The 18,865-nt window shown below is 32.1% G+C and overlaps 1 long non-coding RNA gene across 4 annotated transcripts; it reads left to right on the forward strand.

Moving 5' to 3' along the window:
* Positions 1-4,120: 4,120 nt before the first annotated feature.
* LOC127726194 (uncharacterized) lies at positions 4,121-18,491 on the forward strand. 4 transcript variants are annotated; one of them, XR_007993366.1, is made up of 7 exons: positions 4,121-4,236; positions 7,265-7,303; positions 10,713-10,831; positions 11,144-11,193; positions 11,451-11,560; positions 15,686-15,805; positions 17,230-18,491. It is a non-coding gene; the product is annotated as an uncharacterized LOC127726194 (long non-coding RNA). The 4 variants fall into 4 exon arrangements; XR_007993364.1 differs by lacking the exon at positions 7,265-7,303; XR_007993367.1 differs by lacking the exons at positions 4,121-4,236; positions 7,265-7,303 and adding an exon at positions 5,520-5,717.
* The last annotated feature ends 374 nt before the right edge of the window (positions 18,492-18,865 follow it).

An 18,865-nucleotide genomic window follows, 5' to 3' on the forward strand; every position in this document is an offset into this window, starting at 1 on the left:
TTTAAAGAGTTATGCCCGTTAAATTAATTAACAATTTGGAAACATGTACAAGAATTCGTTCGGTCTTTAATGCGCATGCGCTAGTAATTGTCCACAGACAGCGATTAATTTTACTATAGATTTGTATGGGCAAATAGTTTTTATACCCGTATTACTTTATATTAACTTTTGAATTTCTTCTTCGCGCCGTTAAATAAAGTTTATTAAAAGTTTAAACTGTGTTATGATGTAAATTTTATGAAAATAAGATATTTTAAACATCCGTCACTTTTGATTTAAAATTTGCTACCATAAATAGCGAAGTATAGCCCGTTTAATGTATACAGAGAAGGCATTGTTTTGCGAATCCCTGACATCTGTTTGCTTCAATAACAAATAGTATTCGTTATTTTCTTATTTTGGCGTCGATATTTTTATAATCTCCAAAGACAGGGAAATAAAATGATATTTTTGCCTAAAAATCAACTTTTGTAATTCTCCCGTCTTTTTATGGTTGAAAATTGAAAATTCTTTAATTTGTCATGGAATAGAGAATTTTACACGCTTGGATACGAAGTCATCGGCAAACACTTATTCTTTTATGAATCAGTATGATTATATCCTTAAAGACTTTGATAACCACACTGTGTATCATCGCCACCGGAAATTGGGTACTAACGAAGCGGAGAGAAATGGAAAAAAAAGTAAACAAGGTAAGAATTCATTCAATTTAAAGCATTTCTACTGATTTGACGAGGGTACCGCTTAAGAAATGATTTTCTGATATATAATTCTTTAAATTATTAGGCCGATAAGTACAAAATTAAGACAAGATTTTGTGTTATACTCAAGAACTTGCCACTTAGTACCTGAAAATTTCGAGGTCGATCGTCCTCTGTCGCCCCATTGGCAAGATATTCAACTGTTTTTCATTATTTTTCCAGACACTTTTTTAGATTATCATAGTGTGGCATCATATTTACTGAAATTTGTTGTCAAAATGATGGTTTTTAAAGAATATAGACCATAAAAAATAAAGTCTAGGGTACGGCAACTTGCTCATGTTAACAAATTTACTGTATGGCAACTTGTTTTCAACTGTATGGCAACTTGCTAATTTCAAAATATTTATTTGCCGTCTTTTTAAAGAAAATAAAGTATTAGGTTCAAATATCTAATTATGCATTTGATAAAAATACAATTCGCTTGACACCATTTAAGATGTATACACTATATAAGGCTTGAACACAGTCCTATCACATCTTTTACATACCTGATGTATACAATATGAATACGGCATATACAAAAGCTGGCAAATGTTGTAACTTTCGGAAATGCATGCCACTGTTTTTCTGACCTGTTGTTATGCCCTTGACGTAGCGTTAAATGTTACCCATGTCCGTCCGACCCGTCTCTCCCGCCCGTCCAGAAAGTCCCAATAATTGGTTTCCGTTCTCTAACTTTAGTATGCCTTAACCAAATGTTTTAAACTTACACGAAATGCTTATCACCACAAAACACAGATCAAGTTATAAATTGGGTAGCGTCAATGTTACCGTTCTTGAGTTATGCCCTTTTATAAATGAAAAAAAGCTAAAGCTGTTTCTGTTCTCAAACTTTAGATTGCCTCAAGCAAATGTTTTAACCATACAACATTAGTCAGCATTTGCATAAAAGTGATGAACATTTCGGGGATGGGTTGTGGGTGGAGGGAAGGAAGGAGGTAAGGGCAGGAGAATTTTTCAGCATTGAATATTTAGAACCATTAAGTGAAAAGTAAAATCACAAAAAATCTGAACTCCGAGGAAAATTCAAAAAGGAAAGTCCCCAATCAAATGGCAAAATCAAAAGTTCAAACACATCAAACGAATGGTTAACAACTGAATAAATTCTCTTTCAACTTTCAGATAAAATGAAATATAAATGAATTATCATTCTCTGCAAAAAAAATGTTGTATTGCTACACCACGGCACCATGTTAAGGGAGGTTTGAGTGCTCAAAAACATGTTTAACCCCGCCTCAATATATATGTGTCTGTCCCTGGTCAGGAACATGTAATATAGCGGCTGTCGTAAGTTGCTGTCTGACATATTTGTTTATGATTTTGTCATAAATCAGGCAATTTTGATACGGTATGGGTTTTGTTCATTGTGGAGTGTATAGTAACCAATAGTTGGTCAAATCTATTTCATTTGGACTTTGTTTGAAAGTCCTCTCAGTGAAAACCATTCCACGTCTCCTTTTTCAATTAATGTTATTGTCTTATTTGTAAAAGGCAGATAAAGCCAATATATTAGAATAAAGAACATTAATTTTCTAAAAAAAAAAACTTCATCTCTATATAGTAAGAAATGAACAAGCTCGGTGGCTAACACTGTTTGAATTTAAAAAAAATATTAACCTTAGATTAATCATTTTTGGAAAGAATGAAAGAAGAATCCGATACAAGGGATACAAATCCGGTTGTGGCTACGGCATAAACTATTTGTATAAACTTTCTACTTGAGAATAAAGATGACCTTGTATGAAGTTTTTTTGGTTGTCATCTTAATATTATATACTTATTAATACAATTCACAAAAGCTAGCATCTTCGACTTGTAAGTTTAAAGAATTATAATGAAATAACATCTAATAAGGACAGGTTGAAATATTTTTGAATCCTGATGGTGCATACTCATAAATTCTTTTGGAAAAATCCACATAAATTTAAATGTTGATTTCATAGCGTTCATTTATTTATTTGCCCTCGTAAACAGTTTTGCAAAAATACCGAAATCGGTAAATTCTTATCGTGAACGAGTAAGTCGGGTACACCTTTTTACATTCAGGCGTGCTTAAGTTGCACTTTTTTCTTCTTATTAAGAAAAATGATTTTAATTTTAGCATCTATCTAAAGATTAGATTATTTACACACACACAAAAATAGGGCTTACTGTTGATTTTGAAACTCTATGAATTCACATTTATATTCAACCAAACAGATAGGCCGAGACCCATTCCTTTATAAGTTTAAAAACAGGGAAGGTGTGTTTGAAAACAAATAATCACGTACTGCTATATCTGTTAAGGCAAATGCAAGTCTTACTTGTATTATTTATATAATTTTAATTGGCACAATATCACATTAAAATTTACTGAGAAATATTATACATAGTAATCATGAAAATGTACTACTGTAACAATGAAAATTCGGACGAATACACTCCTTTTCACTACCCCTTCATCTACTCATTTAAGTTTAGGCCAAACAGCCTTAGCAACAGTCTTTTATTATTTTTCCCCTGTAAATAAAAAGATTGATTGAATTTACTTAAACTAAAAAAAAAAATACAATCTTATTTTCAATAAGAAACAAGAAAATTAATTCGAAACACAATTCATGATTTATTTTTCCTAATTTTCAATAAAAACAAAGTATTTACTTCACTTTTCTTTTAACAAATTATTCATTTCAGAAATTTAAAAAATAAACAATAAACAATGTTGAAGACCGTACCTTGACCTATGATGGTTTACTTTTATAAATTGTGACTTGGATGGAGAGTTGTCTCATTGGCACTCATACCACATCTTCCTATATCTATTTAACCCAGCACATTCTTTATGTGTCTGTCCGAAGTCACGAGCCTGTAGTTTGGTGGTTGTCGTTGGTTCATCTCTATCATATTTGTTATTTTTCGTATATTGTTTTGTTATGAGTTAGGCCGTTAGTTTTCTTGTTGAATCCTTCCACAATTTTCATGTCGGGGCTTTTTATAGCCGACTATAAGGTACGATTTTTCGTTGTTGAAGGCCAAACGATAGCATATAATTTCTTACATACACTTTATTTGACCCTGGTGGATAGTTATATTATTTGCAATCATACAACATCTCCACTGTTTATATTTAAAAAAAACCAGCACCAACAAAAGATGAATGGTCGGTTTTTTTTTATTGAACTTTCAAAATTTCACCCTGACAACAAATAAGACAACAGTCGTTAGTATTATAACGATATATGAATGTATTTATAAATACGAGGGTGTTCACATACTAAAACGTGCGAGCCAATCAGCTATTATATTAAAATGTAAGTGTGGTTGCGGTTGGTCGTGGGTGTGGTTTACCATATAAGAACGAGTAGCCTAGTCACGAATTATGCTCTCCTGTGTGGAGTGATAAAAGACGATAACATTGGCGCTGTTTGTAACCAAAAGAATGTGGATGGAGATTGGAACGACAAAAAGGCTAAGGCGATACAATAAGATTAAGGTTAAACAGTATAGATCGCACCTAGCTAAGATGGAGCACACAAATAATTTTCAACTGTTGCTACACAGGCTTATCCTTTTCCGCAGCTTTGCCCACGAACGTATATTTTTGCTTGTGACAGTTTTTTATACACCTACACTTTTTTTTATTTCCTGCATTTTTTGTTGCAGAATAATCATTTTATTCTGTCTTGAACAAGATTATGTATCTACAAGCACATGATTTTCATTTTTGAAATCTTGCCCCCCCCCCTTTTAAAGCGAAAGGTCGTCTATTTATCGCAATTTAAAATCTGCAACACCTATTAAAACTATAGATCAAATTACAATCTCAAGCTGTTTTTCATAGATATAAGAAGATGTGGTACGAGTGCGGCTGTGCCAATGAGACAATGAAGGAGTTACCTTCTCTTTACATTTAAGAACAGCTTTCAGAATAGTTATTTGATATTAAATGATAATGTTCTACACCAATGCAAAATGTATCCCAAGCTGCGGTAGGTCTTTTCACCACCGAACACCACCAAACACCCCAAAAAATTTGTTTTTATCTTGTATCTTTATAAATGTGACCTAAATATATTATTTTAGTTATTAATTCAACAAATATTAAGCTTAATAGACCAAATATCTACATCGAACTTAATAGGAGAACACCACTGGAAACCAAGGCTTCCAAAACGGTCATATATTCTGGACATTTGTATAATGTCCGGTAAAAGTCCGGCTGGGCAAAGCACGAAACGGTCATCTACTTTTTAGATTTCAAGGCTTTCTTAAGAGACGGTCATTTTAACATAATTCGCGATCTTTTTGACCCAAACTTTTGCCTTTAACAGCCACACATTTCCGGTCATAAAAGTGACATGATCATTAAGTACTATCATAACAACCCCTACTTTAATACCTTCTCATTTTAATCAAGGCTAATTAGTTGTCGAACAGCTGAAATTTACCTGTTCAGGTGACAGGTAAACTATTTTGAACCGGACATTGATCGGTCTATTCAAAGTTATTTTCTTACATTTCACCGGTTTGCATCTAATTAATTTAGTCAAAAAGATTTAAATTATCAGAAATACATTTACAAATAAGATTTGATGAAAAAATTAAAGAGGTGAAAATGAAAAATCGTCATAACCACGTTGTTTGAACCAGAGACATGTCTCTGTTTGAACTAGTACACGTGTGCATGTGCGCAGGTGTGAAATTTAATTATGCACCCTAATTTTTTTCAAAAATGCTTAAATTGTCATTGATACCTTTATCTCACGTTTATTTCAAATATTTTCTTGGAAGAAATAACGTAGAATGAGCTACTTACACTCATTCATGCTTTGCAAACGTACACGGAATTTACGTATCCGTCTCTGGTCCATGTTTTACCATTGTCAAGATAACATCCGGTTTCAGATTTAAAAACGAAAGTAAAGTTTTGGACAACGTTATTTTGCACAAATAAAGAGTCTAAGTCAGATATAAGTACGCTGATGTTGCACACTTCGGATGATGCACTGCCAATTTAACAGTTTACGTCAGAACTTCGAATTTGAATCAAAGAAAGTTTAATATCGTTTTTTTTTAAATATCAATCATTGGGATGGCCAACTCGGCAACTGATTACCATAATTGCCTTTTGTTTATTTAGTCTTAAGGGATTAAAATCGGGATAATATATAAAATGTCCGGCTGGCTAAAAATAATTTTGGAAGCCCTGCTGGACACCCCAAATATATATATTTTTTTTCATTTTCTTTCTTCTTTAAAAAAAAGATGTACCAATAATAAGAAAAGAGACAAATATCAAAATCTAACCGATGAACAGAGATCGATCGAGTATACCTTAACTGATTACTAATTATGAATATATTTGAATTTTATTTGAAATATATATATACACACACATTTGAATTTTATTTGAAATATATATATATACACACACACACAATGTAAACCGGAAAAAAGTGATGAATCTGGAGACGTTTTTCTTTATATTGATTATATTGATTATCGACTTTAAGGTAGATAGGGTGTCTTCCTCCATCTTGGATTTTGTAATACCTGAAAACAATCGGTCTAGATCTTTAATAGAATATGCAAATTTTGAGAGTAGTAGGTAATTCATGTGTAAGAATTTTCATTTCAATATAGAAAATGACATGTTTTATCATATTTATGGTTGTATTTTACAAAAAACAGAAAACTTTTGTTTGATTCAATTTTTTCCAACTTTGCCACATAAGGGGAGGCAACTCAAATGTAAGGGCAGATAATTCAGATAAAGGTACTTTTACAATAGAATGTGTTAGGAATTTACCTATCTTATTATGTAGCAAGAAAACGAGTACGGTGACCCCATTTTTTCTTTTTCTTATCTGAAAGCATAATATTAAAGCTATCTTCTCATATTTTATCTCAAAATTCTATGGTGTAGTTTTCGTTTTATGGCAGAAAATTGGGTTTTCCATGCATAATCTATACAAAATCTGTTAATTTTGAACAACCTGTAGCGTGAAAATAAGCCCCGTGACCCATTCTTTTTATCATTTTTTTTTAAAAAGCTTGATATAAACTACATTTTGGCAAATTATTAAAAAATTCTATGGATTATAATTTAGACACCCCATCTACCTTAACATGAAAATGATGCACATAAAAATCTAAAATATGATTAAATTATACGTAATTTAATTTATTTTATCGTTTTATTGTATAATATCACTGATTTTCTTGGTGGTTGGATGGTTTTTTGGGTGTTTGGTGGTGAAAGACCCACCCCCCAAGCTGTAGTCCCAGAGAGATTACTCTGAAGTCCAATGACTGTTTTGCCAGACAAGCTGGGCAGTGGGACGTCAGAGCTATATCAAAAAGTAGAAATTTGCTTGTCCAAAAGGAATACATCACACTTCGTTGCTTTTCTAGTCAACTGACGGCTTCTGATCTATATAAATCGGGCTTCAATTTGTTCATTTCTTTATTCATTTATTTAAGTTTCGCATACCTACCTACCTTTATTTTCTTTATTACAGCTGTTAGACATCAAGAGTAATCTCGGACTTCGTTAGCTGGTATGATGATTTCTTTAAAACTAAAAAACTCAATAACAACAACAATATGAAGCAGAGAACTGATAAATATTAACTTATATCTCTCTGTACATGTACACGGTGTAGAATGGTAAAGGACTTATCATGTTTTGTTGGCGTTTCTGCACTTATTGGGTTCAGCAACAGACTTATCGTGTTTTGATTCAAGTTACATGTAGCATGACACACAATGTGCCACATAGATAATACGAAATCGTCATTTCACAAACAAGAAAAAACAAATCCATGTTGCTTTTAATCAAATTTCAGGAAACATGGTAAACGATGACCTTCAAGCACGAAAAACTGAGATAAAAATTGTAAACACGTACTTTAATAAATTTTACCATCCCTAATGTCCGTGTCAAAAACAAAATAGACTCGTCAACTTTAAAAACACGGTTATCAAATTCATAAGTTGTCATGCATTCCGTTTCTGATATCCAAATGGACTTTCTTTTTTAATACCTATGAAACAAGAAAATTCCAAATTGTTTGTGAATATCCATTACTTGAACTTGACATCTTTCCTGTATGCACAGGTCCATTTCATCTATGAGATGATACATCTTACAGAACTATGACAAAAAAGAAAAAGAATTTATTGTTATTAGTTTTAAACACACGTTTCGCTCCTCAAAATGTTTTGCATAAACAACATTTCAAGGTCAGTTATGATTGATTTGTCTATTTTTAGATGCGTTAACATATTATTTGATTAATTCTTATTTTTTTGCAACACAATGTGTAATCAACATGTTGTGGTCTTATCTCTACATTATAATCCATGAGACCATGGATTGATTTGACCACTCACAACATGCCATGGTCTTATCTCTACATTATTATTCAAGAGACCCTGGATTGATTTGACCACTCACAACATGTCATGGTCTTATCTCTACATATTATCTATGAGACCATGGAATGATTTGACCACCCACAACATGCCATGGTCTTATCTCTACATTATTATCCACGAGACCATGGATTGATTTGACCACCCACAACATGCCATGGTCTTATCTATATATTATTATCTATGAGACCATAGATTGATTTGACCACCCATAACATGCCATGGTCTTATCTCGACATAATTATCCATGAGACCATGGATTGATTTGACCACCCATAACATGCCATGGTCTTATCTCTACATTATTATCCATGAGACCATTGATTGATTTGACCACCCACAACATGCCATGGTCTTATTTCTACATTATTATCCATGAGACCATTGATTGTTTTGACCACCCTAAACATGGCATGGTCTTATCTCTACATAATTATCCATGAGACCATGGATTGATTTGACCACTCACAACATGCCATGGTCTTATCTCTACATTATTATCCACGAGACCATGGATTGATTTGACCACCCACAACATGCCATGGTCTTATCTCTACATTATTATCCATGAGACCATGGATTGATTTGACCACCCATAACATGCCATGGTCTTATCTCTACATTATTATCCATGAGACCATGGATTGATTTGACCACCCATAACATGCCATGGTCTTATCTCTACATAATTATCCATGAGACCATGGATTGATTTGACCACCCATAACATGCCATGGTCTTATCTCGACATAATTATCCATGAGACCATGGATTGATTTGACCACCCACAACATGCCATGGTCTTATTTCTACATTATTATCCATGAGACCATTGATTGTTTTGACCACCCTAAACATGGCATGGTCTTATCTCTACATAATTATCCATGAGACCATGGATTGATTTGACCACTCACAACATGCCATGGTCTTATCTCTACATTATTATCCATGAGACCATGGATTGATTTGACCACCCATAACATGCCATGGTCTTATCTCTACATTATTATCCATGAGACCATGGATTGATTTGACCACCCATAACATGCCATGGTCTTATCTCTACATAATTATCCATGAGACCATGGATTGATTTGACCACCCATAACATGCCATGGTCTTATCTCGACATAATTATCCATGAGACCATGGATTGATTTGACCACCCACAACATGCCATGGTCTTATTTCTACATTATTATCCATGAGACCATTGATTGTTTTGACCACCCTAAACATGGCATGGTCTTATCTCTACATAATTATCCATGAGACCATGGATTGATTTGACCACTCACAACATGCCATGGTCTTATCTCTACATTATTATCCACGAGACCATGGATTGATTTGACCACCCACAACATGCCATGGTCTTATCTCTACATTATTATCCATGAGACCATGGATTGATTTGACCACCCATAACATGCCATGGTCTTATCTCTACATTATTATCCATGAGACCATGGATTGATTTGACCACCCATAACATGCCATGGTCTTATCTCTACATAATTATCCATGAGACCATGGATTGATTTGACCACCCATAACATGCCATGGTCTTATCTCGACATAATTATCCATGAGACCATGGATTGATTTGACCACCCACAACATGCCATGGTCTTATTTCTACATAATTATCCATGAGACCATTGATTGTTTTGACCACCCTAAACATGGCATGGTCTTATCTCTACATAATTATCCATGAGACCATGGATTGATTTGACCACTCACAACATGCCATGGTCTTATCTCTACATTATTATCCATGAGACCATGGATTGATTTGACCACCCATAACATGCCATGGTCTTATCTCTACATTATTATCCATGAGACCATGGATTGATTTGACCACCCATAACATGCCATGGTCTTATCTCTACATTATTATCCATGAGACCATGGATTGATTTGACCACCCATAACATGCCATGGTCTTATCTCGACATAATTATCCATGAGACCATGGATTGATTTGACCACCCACAACATGCCATGGTCTTATTTCTACATTATTATCCATGAGACCATTGATTGTTTTGACCACCCTAAACATGGCATGGTCTTATCTCTACATAATTATCCATGAGACCATGGATTGATTTGACCACTCACAACATGCCATGGTCTTATCTCTACATTATTATCCATGAGACCATGGATTGATTTGACCACTCACAACATGCCATGGTCTAATCTATACATTATAATCCATGAGACCATTGATTGATTTGACCACTCAAAACATGCCATGGTCTTATCTCTACATTATTATCCATGAGACCATGGATTGATTTGACCACTCAAAACATGCCATGGTTTTTTCTCTACATTATTATCCATGAGACCATGGATTGATTTGACCACCCACAACATGTCACAGTCTGATAAATAAATATAATGAGGTATGTAAGAAAACGTATCATATAGATGGTTTATTTTACATGGACTTTTCAACTGGAATTTTTATAAAGTATCCCAGAGAAAAAAAATTATTTTTTTTTATTTTTTCAGAAACCAAATAACATAAATAATGAAGAAGATTACATGTTTGTGAATTTGAGAAGGAATTGCAGTCTACATCGACTTCTGGATCTTTACCACCACCATGGCCATAATCATCGTCATCATCAGTGAGTAATTAAAACAAATAATACATTTAAATGCATCAATATTGTTTTTTTTTTTTTTATAGGATATTCAATAAAACATGTAACCAATCACTTTGCTTCGCAAATCACTAAATTTATATGTCACATATTTCTTTTATAAGAGCAAACTTTTCCATATCAGAAAGATAATCAACTTCTTGAAAAGTCTATTTTAAATCATGTTGGTAAATTAAACATATGATAGATTTGTTTTCTCATGTACCGGTAGGTTTTCTGCATATAGAATTTTTTTTTTTTTTTCTATAATGGATATTTTAACTTTCTCTTTTGTAGGAATGATAGTGAAGAAGAGCTTTTAGATCATAAGAAAGTTTTGTACACGGGTAACCATAGAAATATGTGTTTCAGAATTAAGCTGACCATTTTACTATTTAAGAACTATTTACGTAATCTTAATGCCAATACAATTATATATGCATAACTTATACTTTTGAATAAGAAAAAAGGCATAAGGAACTAAATATAAGTATACATTACTCTACCATCTTTTTAACCATTACTATCTGATAATAAATATTGGATTTTAGAAAAATGATAATGATTATTTTTCTTTGTTTATTCATACCATCCTTTTTTGCAGTGTAACATCGAAGCTTATTTTATGGTTGAGAAAAGTGTTGAGAATATAACCACAGTTGCTGTTGGTCCTGATTTTCTTCTGTTATACAGGCATAATTTTCTTCATGCAAGGTACTTTTTGAAATAATCATGATTTACTTTAGTTGAGCATGTGCATAAACATATTGTAGATTAGAGCAACTCTAAATACAATCAAAACTATATCACAATTACAACCTGTTGAACTTCTTTTTGCCATAGTCTAGATATTATTCTTCTAATTTGACCTGATCTATTAAACTGATCATTAATATAGTGAGATCTGATATTCACTTTGAGTTAGTAATGTTATTTCATTCATGTGTCTGAACCAGAAGAGCTTGAGCTGATAAATTCATTTAACATGAGGTGAAATATTATTTTTTTATATCGATACTAACTATTAAACTATTTTGAACACAACTCTACAGAGATAAAGTAATATTTAAAAGAATTAGTTGTCAAGTTACAATGAGTCTTTTTAGCGATAAAAGACTAGTTCTTTTTGTACATTTCATTTAGATTACACGCAAGTCTTCATTTGTTTTTGGAAAATCACGCTGTCAAAGCGTCAATTTTACTATACCATTGACCAGATTTCATTTTATCGCTTCCGGTCGCTTCCAAGCCGCCTTCCGAACTTGGTTCCGTATTTTACATACCTATGTCCTGTACAGAATTTCATTCTTAACCTATCCATATGTTTATTGTTATTAAATGGTATTTTGAGCTATCCCTTTGGTATATTTTTCATATTTATATGAGCCTTCGCTTTTATGTGCATGACTTTACAATCCGTAAAAAAATCAGAATATAAATATGGTTTTGGACTTTTTACATACCAATGATAACAAATCGCTATCGCTTGAAAATAGTTTTTGAAAGAATGTATACCTTTCTAGTCAGCTGAACTTTGAAACCATTCAAAAAATAATAATCGGAATCATTTTAAAATCATACGAAAGATATTGGTCTTTATTAAGATTTAAGAAGTTTTTAAGAATGATGCGGTTATATCCACGCGGTGCGTATGGGTTTGTTAACAAAGTTACTGCTGCAGACAAAATATAGGTCAAATATCGCAGGGGCTAGTTCTATTAAAGAATAAAATGGCGATAATTGCAGAATTTTTTGTCATAAAGACTTTATTTCTTTCTGGATTTCTTCACTTTAAAAAGAATTATAACATTCAGAAACTTTATGAAAGGAGTAGCAGTGCTCAATGAATCATATCAAAAGTATTTAAGGAAAGTTTTACCCTTTCTCTGACAACGTGGTCTTGTCCATTTTTGAAACATTACGATTTTTTCATTACTTTTTCGAGTTAACAACTAAACTATTGAATCTGTATTGTTTTGAGAAAAGCATTCCTTGAACCTGTATTGTTTTGAGAACAACCTTCCCGTTGTCCAGGTGTTCATTACAAGCCCAGGTTTTACGATTTACTTGTATCGCTATTTTCAAAATTGGATACGAAAATTTCTTGAAAATAAAAAATATTGAGATTTGCCAAAGACTTTTCTATAACTATTAATTAAATATTAATTTAAAGTCAATGTTAATTGTGGATAAGGAATGGCATTTAATGATTCCTAGAGATACAACAAAATGTGTAAACAGAAAGTTGTGAAGGGAGACAATTTCATTGGGCAAAATTTAAAGTGCTGAAACAAGTATTGTCAAATCTTGTAAAATATTTCTGGTGGCAATAATTCACATATTCATAAAATAACCAAACACAACTTTTAAAGGTGGTTGTAATGTTTCAATTGGCAAACATTTATTTATTGATAATCCACCTTTAATAATAAAAAAAAAAAAAAAATTCTTTAAAAAAAAAAGATTTCTATCATATTCATCTTGGAATATGATCAAATATGTTAGCATATTTTAAACATGCCTTTAATAACATTTCAGTACTCATGGAAAGAGTTATTCCATTTCTTCCTTTGATATTAAAGGATATACCAATTTTAATTGCAAAATTGTAATTTGATAAATGTAAATAAAAATCAATGCAGAAATTCCAATTTTGTCATTGTAAACCTTCTTAAATATGTGTAGGTAAATTATGAAGCTGTAAAGGATATATAACTAGTTTATAATTAGAACCGAAAGTGAGAGAAAAAGATATACCTACTGTGCTACATTTGGGGATGGGTGGTAATAAAATCAAATTATTTAAGTTGTCTAGGCATTTTAATTTTTAAAGTTTAATTAATAATTGAAATGTCACTTATTTGCATTTCTGAATCAGTTAATGCACATGGCACATGTATAAAAAAACCAGGTCTTTGTCTATTCAATATAATAAAACTTACATGGTAGTTATAAATAAATGTAACACCAAGTCACAAACATGAAACTTAAGGTGAATCAATCTTAAATCGGGCGCTAATACCACAGCGCTATAAAAAATCCTGTGGAGAACACTGGATTGTATTGCTTTTAGAGTTATATAATACACCTTGCCTAAGAAAAAGGTCTAGCTAGGTCATTTTAAAAAAATGAGGCTATAATGATGTAAAGTGACTTATATAACTGCCAACAGCCACATTATCACATATCAGACTGTTATCTCACTGACAATCATGTAACCACATCTCCTTATTTTAGTACAGGTTAATTATTTGAAATAAATGACCCAAAAACATTAAATCATTTGAAAAAAGATAATTCTGCAATAATTTATGTTGTCATTTAAAGATTTCAGTTTATACATATATAAATATCAACAATTGAATTTGGTTGTATAGATGGTGTCACTATATTTGTAATTGTCAAACTAGTATAACAATACTATTGTCTAAATCTACAGAATTTGATCATCCTTTAAGTAACAGAAATAACAATGTCACTAAGTCACTTATAACTTATCTCTTAAATAAGGACTATGTGGGGTATCAGAGCTTGCTTACTGCAGGTTCTTCATCATCATTTTGTTGAATAATTCTACAAAGGAGGGGATAGTCTGTTAATGTATCCTTGACTAAGAATAATGAAATTGCAAGAAACAAATTCACATATAACTTTGAATATTGTAGATCGTTCAGGTTGTCTTGAGCTATTTCTTTATACAAAAGAAACAACCAGTATATAAATATAGTCATGTTACACCACTGTCCCAGGTTAGGGGGAGGATTGGGATCCCACTAGCATGTTTAATCCCGCCACATTCTGTATGTATATGCCTGTCCTAAGTCAGGAGCCTGTAATTCAGTGGTTGTCATTTGTTGATGTGTTACATATTTGTTTTTCGTTCATTTTTTGTACGTAAATCAGCCGTTAGTTTTCTCGTTTGAATTGTTTTACATTTGTCATTTCGGGGCCTTTTATAGCTGACTATGCAGTATGGGCTTTGCTCATTGTTGAAGGCTGTACGGTGACCTTTAGTTGTTAATTTCTGTGTCATTTGGTCTCTTGTGGAGAATTGTCTCATTGGCAATCAGACCAAATCTTCTTTTTTATATTCACTTCACACACATATATATTTTTATCTTGACAAACAAATAAAAAAGCCATAGACATTGAAAACAATTCATTTATATTCTATTGTCAGTCAGCCTACCTACCATGAAATGAAAAGTCTTAAGATTCAGTAGGTAAATTATGTGAAAAGCAAGACTTGCATCAAAAATATCCCAATATTAGAGACAATGGCATCATTTTTCCTTGGAGCTTTCAGCCCTTTGATTATATGACTATAAATAAATGTTATGGTGTTGTCAGTGACTGCTTCTTAAGACATTTTGGTTCGCAGACTGATCCAAATAACTTCATGGATCTCTATGAATTTGTTAGCACAAGATTATTCCACTTAAGGATGAATGGGATTGTTTTTGGTGGTTATTGTCCTTGTGGGTTTCTTATTAGGGACCAAAAACAATTATTTGTCCTGTTTTAAGACAATAACTTGAGTAAAAGAGATATTCATTTGGTCAATGTTTTAGCACAAGGTTCCACACTGCAATAGGAAGGTTGGGATTAATTTTGGGGGTTATTGTCATAGCGGTTTAGGAATTATGGGCCAAAAACAAGCATTTTTCAAGCTGCGTTTAGTGGAGCATTTTATTTTAGAACATATAATAGATGTACATAAGATAAAAATTTTTTAAAAAAATTAAAAAGTGCATCAAGCTTTAACTGTTTCAAATATGAAACTGCATAATAAAAATAAAATTGATTGATTGAAGATCATATTTTCTGTTTTATTTTCAGCTCTGATAGTTGAAATTATTGACTTCATGTGTTCAATGGTATAACTACTGTCTCAACTCTGATCTTACCTTTTTCCTGAAAACAGTTTAGTTGATGGCTAACGCAGGGACAATCATACAGGTAAATCATAAGAGTAAATATTATTCTTGCAATAAAAAAAATTGGGCAAGTGTTGATAACATTTTATTACATGTATGTAGGACTCTGAACCACGATGGTCAGGCTTATGTGTGATGGTTTGACACTGAAGTGGGATGAAGGCATTGTGACGCTATCTTGTTTATAGCTATGCTGACGTGCGATTGGCTACATAAACTATATTTTCAATGCTTTTCAATTTGATGAAGAAGTCAATTGGTTTGTTTAAAAAAATTTGTTGGGATTTTAGGTGAATAAAGAGCTTGTATAAAGCCTTTGATACTATGGGAAACAGGGAGTGATTGGTTGAGATAGGAAAGATCTCTCATTTAGTATTGCAACTGTAACTTAGGACATACAAACACAATAAAAATATTCAATGCAAATTTATTTACTTACTATTAAAAAATTCTCCTTCTCATAATAGAATTCATATCTGCAGATTTTAACTAGCCATCACATGTGATATAGACAATCACACATTAGCGAACAGACCACAACACTTAAGCCCAGACCATCATAGCCAAATCATCTCTGAGTCCTACATTTATATATATATAGATATATAGGAAGATGTGGTATGAGTGCCAATGAGACAACTCTCCATCCAAGTCACAATTTATAAAAGTAAACCATTATAGGTCAAAGTACGGTCTTCAACACGTAGCCTTGGCTCACACCTAAAAGCAAGCTATAAAGGGCCCCCAAAAATTACTAGTTTAAAACCATTCAAATGGGAAAACCAACGGTCTTATCTATATAAAAAACGAGAAACACTTACGAACCACATCAACAAACGACAACTACTGAACATCAGATTCCTGACTATATATATATATATATCAAAAAAGTAATTGAATTAGAAGTGTTATATTTTCCAATGTGACAACTATCTACCAGAGACCAACAAACAATGTTAAATATTACAGAGTTATTATAGTAAAAAAAGTCAGACATATAACTCATCAGACCATACTCTTAACAATGTTGAGAATAATAATAAATCACTATTGATAATTGTATTAACCAAAAGATTTACAGAGACTTCAACTGACTAAACATTGACTTTCTGACAACTTCATTGAAAGACATACCTACATTCGCAAACAATCATATTACTAGCGCTACATCTACATTCATAACTCTTAAAGTTAAGCAACCAACAATCAATCAATCTATATTCATATCCCTTTATTGTTCAGAAAGCATTATTATAAATTACTAGCATTGCATTTAGACCATGAAGATACACAATTGAAATAGACATTCATACAATACAATAAGACTGAAAAAGTTTAATCTTAACCCCTATAAAACATTACAAAATTCAAAATCTAATCCATGCTTATAAATACATGATAAAATACATTTATACTTCTTATATGTTCGTTTCTTTCTTTTAACAGGACAAAGTTCTGGATATTGTTTAGACCTATATCCAAGACTTAGATACCAACAGCCACACTTATCAGCAAGCAAATAATGGACTATAGAAAAATAAAAGACCCGTTGTCATATATGACCACTGAAACTTTTATGCAGCATTGTTCTTTGTATCTATAACAATAGAATTAATTAAAGATTAGACATACATTTTTCATACTGTGCTTGCATTTTAATTTAATAAAAATAATTCTAGAAATTGGAATAGCTCCTCAATTGTTTTTGTTCTTATTCATCCTTGACTTTCAAATATTTGACTTTGAGGGTTCCAGATGAAGGAAAATCCAGAAAAGCACTTTGGACGAATGAAATTTATAACCTTTTGTTTAAATTTTTTTTTTAAAGTACATTTGTAGCAATTTTTTATGTAACTGTTTTCTTTAAATTACATGTTTATGGCCCGATCAACCCCTTTGAAGATCGTCAATCTTTTGATCATTTGATCTCGGTTAATTAGTGCAATCACTTCTGATTACAAGTGTGCAACAATTAAGATGTTTCCTTTGCAATTTCCTTCAACCAGACAATTTGTAAGCACAGATGAATCAACTTATTTTTAAAGCAATTATTTTTATTAAAAAAATGATGAATGTTGGCTTTGATAATAGACAAATAAGTGAGTGATAATGGACATTTTTTTTTATATATAATGTACCACGAATCATTTTAAAATAGCGAAATTATGATTATTTTCAAGAATCTTTTTTTCTATATGACAACAAGTTCTTCACACATTTTTTTCCCCAGAAAACTAAAGTCCATGCATTTAAGAACAAGTAACTTTTGCTTACACCATATTTTTGATACCCATGAATGAAATAGCTTCTTCAGTGTATGATGTAATCTCTCTGTTTTTGACTCATAATTATCATGAAAAGGACTAATGTGGTGACCTTATTATGTAGGTCAAATTGAAGACAGATTTACCAGTGTTTTGTAAGAATTAGATCACAGAATTTTTACAAACATAGATATTTATATACAGAGTCCTGTATATGTTTATTTGGAAATCAAAAGTTTTATTTCTTGACATTTATATACATGCAAATGTAATATCTGCAAATAGCTTTTAAATTAAAATCTGAAGAAGAGATTTACTCTTCAGTTTAAATTTATTCCTAAACTGTCTTGTTGGCACCTTTGGAATATTTGTTTGTGGTCAGATATTAATGCATTGTGAAAATTATTTTTTTATGTATATTAAAAATAAAGATCATAAAAACAATGCTGTTTATGATTTGACACTAGGGAAGGTTTCGTGAAAAAAGGGAAGACTAAAAAGAAGAATGTAGAGAGGGTGCCATGTGGAACATGCATTTTGTCTTAGATGCATGTTTTTTTTATATATTAGTTGTTATTGGCTTTGAACAAGCTGCCAGTAATTGTGAGTACTCTCCGATCTGTACTTAGTGTCTTTTTGTTGTTAGGATGTACAAGTACCCGGTCACATCCACGTGTTTTTGTTATATGTATTTCTATTTGTATCCATCTGATGAGTTGAGCCTTTTTCAACTGATTTTTGTCAAGCCTGCGACTTTTGTCACAGAAAGCTCAACATAGGGATAGTGATCCGGTGACGCGTTAGCTAACGTCTTAAAA

Source organism: Mytilus californianus, unplaced genomic scaffold, assembly GCF_021869535.1.
Source record: "Mytilus californianus isolate M0D057914Y unplaced genomic scaffold, xbMytCali1.0.p SCAF_17, whole genome shotgun sequence".
NCBI classification, from domain to species: Eukaryota; Metazoa; Mollusca; class Bivalvia; order Mytilida; family Mytilidae; genus Mytilus; species Mytilus californianus.